Source organism: Nicotiana sylvestris, chromosome 10 (assembly GCF_000393655.2).
Source record: "Nicotiana sylvestris chromosome 10, ASM39365v2, whole genome shotgun sequence".
NCBI lineage: Eukaryota > Viridiplantae > Streptophyta > Magnoliopsida > Solanales > Solanaceae > Nicotiana > Nicotiana sylvestris.
The window spans coordinates 158,517,920-158,522,404 of NC_091066.1; the positions used below are offsets into that span (position 1 = coordinate 158,517,920).

The window sequence follows — 4,485 nt, forward strand, 5'->3', positions numbered from 1 at the left end:
TTCCACCCTCCAAGAACCCAACAAGTATAAAAATGATTCTAAACCTAGTTTAGGGGGAGAGACGCCACTTTGAGAGCCATGTGACGAGCAATTTAGAGCAAGGATTCTTAGTTTTTTTTCATTTATCTTATTATTTTTTAATTGTCCAACACTTGTGAGTTTAACTAGCATTATCATGTGTGGCTATGACCCATTAGTTTTGGGGTTGTAATAATCCAGGAATACTGTTATTTGATGTTAATTTTTCCTTAAATACAATTTGCTATTATATGATTGTTTCTTCAATTTTGTGCATAATTGTTTGGTTATCTGGCCAATGATCAACTTCTATCAACTATCTGGATTATACTTGATGAAGCTAAGTTTAAATTAGAGAAGATTTGAAGAGAGCATGATCTTATCTGTAATGTATGCTTAATTGAATATTGTGATCTTATTCTCTCTTGGTAAGTTAATTTCATAGAAATATAGTGTCATGCCCCGGACCTGGGCCTGGACATAACATGAAACTCGGTGCCTGACTACATGGGACTGAGCGAACTAACTGCTGGCTGAATCGACATGTGATATCATAACATACTGAACATGGAAGATAAACTAACACATGCTGATATACTAAATATCTTAATGATAAAAATCAAAGTGCGGAAATACTAATACAATTATGAAACATATTTGTTGCCAAAATAGCTTAATATGAAAAGCCCGCGACTTTGTCTAGCTGTTACTCTAGTCTATGAAGCCTCTATTGAAGTACTGAAAATACTGTCTATCTGTAAATACTGAAAGACTATAAGGTAATGATAATGCCCTAAAAGAATTGGGTATCACTAAATAGCTGGTACGAGAATCCTAGCGCTCTGAATCGTCAACCTGTAAATCAATACCTGCATCGTGAGATGCAGGCCCCGGGCAAAAGGAACATCAGTACATTTGAATTACACTGGTATGTAAAGTAACAGAAAGAAATAATTATAAATGCTAAAACTGAAACTAAGTTGATAACTGAGATTTGATAATTGATAACTGAAATGATAACTATTGAAACTGAAACTGAAATGATAACTGATAACTGATAACTGAAATGATAACTGATAATTGAACTGAACAAAGGAAGTAAGGATATGAATACTCCCTCTTCTGAATGATGAACAACCTGTTTATCTGAATAAGCTACGGCCTTGGGCCCAATATATATGTGCACAAGCTACGACCTCAGGCCCAAGTATACGTATACATATCTACGGCCTCAGGCCCAAAATGCTTAAAGCATAAACTATGGCCTCAGGCCCAAGTATGCATAAAGCATATAAACTACGACCTCAGGCCCAAATATAGGTGTTCATATTCAGGGATTTAAAATCAGGAACTGAGAATCATACTGTCACACCTACCTTTTCCGCCTCCGCGAGGGGCGTAAGGAGTTTTTTCCAATTAAAGGACAATCGAAACGGAATTTGTTTATTTATTTCAGAGTCGCCACTTGGGAGATTTAGGGTGTCCCAAGTCACCAATTTAATCCCGAATCGAGGAAAAGAATGACTCCATATTATAGTCAGCGAACCAGAAATCCGGATAAGCAATTCTGTTAACCCGGGAGAAGGTGTTAGGCATTACCGAATTCCGTGGTTCTAGCACGGTCGCTCAACTGTCATATTCGGCTTGTTTATCTGATTTTATACAATTATGCGCTCTTGTGCAAGTTTTAACTCTTTACCACTTTTATTATTATATAAAAAAATGTGAACATCGTTTAAAAACATGTCTTTGGATTGCGTCACATGAAATGCACCCGCAATCCGGAACACATTTTTATTCAATGTTTTGGGATTTGGATTTGGGTCGCATGAAATGCACACCCGAGTTTAAGAAGGTAAGATTATTAAAATGCGCGCCTAAAGCAATTAGCGTATTATTATTTCTGGGTAAGGCCGTGGAATTTTGCTAAACGGCTCATCCCGAAGTCTAAATAATTTTAATTAAACATTTATCGAGGACCCCGCAATTTGTGCGTTTTATTGGGCGAGGCTCATCTCATTTATTTTAAATGGACAAATCTTAAAGCGACTACATTTTTCTATTAAAATTAGTCTCTAAAATAAAGAAAGAAAATCCTAATTAATTACTAGGAGTTTTTTTTTATTTATTTTTAAGAAAACATGACATACTAATTGCTAGATTAATACAAATATTGATGAAAATGAATTTTACTCATAAATTCGAAATTATAAATAAAATAAAAATTCGACAACTAATATTTAAAAGAATCAAATATAGCTAGATTAAAACTCAGCATTGTTATAAAAAAAACTATTGAGATTAATTATTCACAATCATTTGAAACTAGATTTAACCATAATTACTAAAGCTTATTAGAAAGTTTATTAGACTTAAACGTTTTTCTAATCTTGCGTGAACTCAAATCATGCCTTAATGCCTAATTTACGATATTTAATTTACATTTATGCCTTAGCTAAATTTAGCTACTTGTTCATGATTAACCTACTGTTGATAATCTTGAAACCTTCATAACTAGTGAATTAACCCGTTTTGCCAAACTGATTCATTAAAGACTAACTTATGTTATTTTTTCTTATTCCAATCATTATTCAGTAATATATGAAATAGCTTAAATACAATCAATAAAAGGAACAAAGAAAAAGCGAAATTAAAACTTCAGAATTTCATTCTTCATATGTATTCATGCTTCCACATTATTAGCTTGCAATAGCTAGTATTACAGTCGTGTACCTGATATTGGAAGCAAAAGAAAATGAAGATGAGAATCAGCAGCAGTAGTAACAATACAACACAACAACAACAACCCAACAACAGTAACAACCCAGGAACAGAGTTTGCAAACCGGTGGAGTAGTAATCCCAAAAAAAGAAGCTTCAAGTTTTGATGAAACAACAACAATTAATGCTGATTTCAAACAATGAAGGAAAGTAGAAGATTTTTTTTCAGTTTTTGTTCTCTCCTTTAGTTTTGAAATTTCTCCAATTTCTATCTCTCTTCCAATTTTCTTCTGTATTCTGTCTTCTCTTTTTATTCTCTCCTTTTTTTTAATCTCTCAAAACCAGCATTTTTATAGACAATTCCTGTTAATGCATCCTCCATTATCAAATTATCTTTTCATTTTTAAATTTTCCACTAAGCTAGTGCTATTATTTAAATTAAGTAGTGCAATTCCTACCCTACCACTACTTGTTATTTAAAAGCAGTGCAATTTCTACCCTACCACTACTTGTTATTAGTAATACAACCCATTAATAACTACATAATATATTTAATAGAATAACAATAATTAAAATGATTAGATGTAAATAAAATAAAAATAAAAACGGAATATAACTACTACATTTTTAATAATAATTTTTTATTTATCATTTTTATCTAATTAAAATCTATCTACACATCTTTTTTTAGTTAAATATGACTTAAGTAATTAATTAATTATAACAGAGGTTTAAAATATGCGTTAAACAGAAAAATAAATAAATAAAATTCGGACAAAAATAAATATATTAAAAACATATTCAGAATATAAATAAAATAAAAAACAGAAAATAAATAAATAAATAAAACAAAAATACAGAAAATAACATACATAAGAGAATAAAAATACGAAAAATATAAATGCATAAATAAATTAAGGAAGGTGGAAATTAAATAACAAAATTACATGGGTCTAACCGTGAAAAAAATCCTCAAATCAAGACACTCGTCTTGGATCTAAGATCCTTTATGGGAGATCTTGACCGGAGAATTTTTTAACGGCTAGGAAAATGCACCAAAAAAAAGGAGGGTAGATCTAGGTTTTTGGCTTTTTTAGATCTAAGATCTACGAATTTTGGTTGGGTATTTGGGAGTTTGGTTGATAAGATGAGGTAGATGAGGAGAAGAGGAGAAGATTGTGTGAATTTGAGAGAATTTAGAGATAGGCCGCCGCCGGAAAAGATTTCCGATGGGCGGCGGCGGCGGTGGAGGGAAAAGAGAGAGGTAGAGAGGTTTTAAGTTTAGAGAGATGTGAGAGAAGTGGAAGAATGAGGAGTTTAGAAATGAGGGGGTGGTTTTTTTTGAATAGTTTTTATATTAAAAAATGGGTGAGTTCCGGACCGTTGGATCTACTATAGGTCAATGGTCAAGATTGAGTGGGGAGATGGGGTGGATCAGATTTTTAAGGGATTGGGCTTGGTTTGTGGGTATTTTGGTTGGGTATAAGGGTGTTTTGGTTTGGGCTTGGGTGAATTGAATAGGAATTGGCCCAAATCCGATTTTCCTCTTCTTATTTTCTTTTCCTTGTCAATTTTCTTTCCCAATTAAAATAAAAATAAAAACCTAAATTTAACCTCAACCAAATTATCCTAAAAATATTAATTAACTCTAAGTAGTAATTATCACAGATAATTAAATATCAAATTAAAAGAAATTACACAATTTTGACATTAAACATTAAAATGCGAAGTACGTTATTTTTTGTGA

General features: G+C 32.2%; 1 long non-coding RNA gene across 1 annotated transcript; it reads right to left on the reverse strand.

Moving 5' to 3' along the window:
• Positions 1 to 2,665: 2,665 nt before the first annotated feature.
• LOC138880476 (uncharacterized) lies at positions 2,666 to 4,039 on the reverse strand. Its single transcript, XR_011403168.1, has 2 exons — positions 3,697 to 4,039; positions 2,666 to 2,751 (listed from the first exon to the last, which is right to left on the reverse strand). It is a non-coding gene; the product is annotated as an uncharacterized lncRNA (long non-coding RNA).
• Between the last annotated feature and the right edge of the window lie 446 nt (positions 4,040 to 4,485).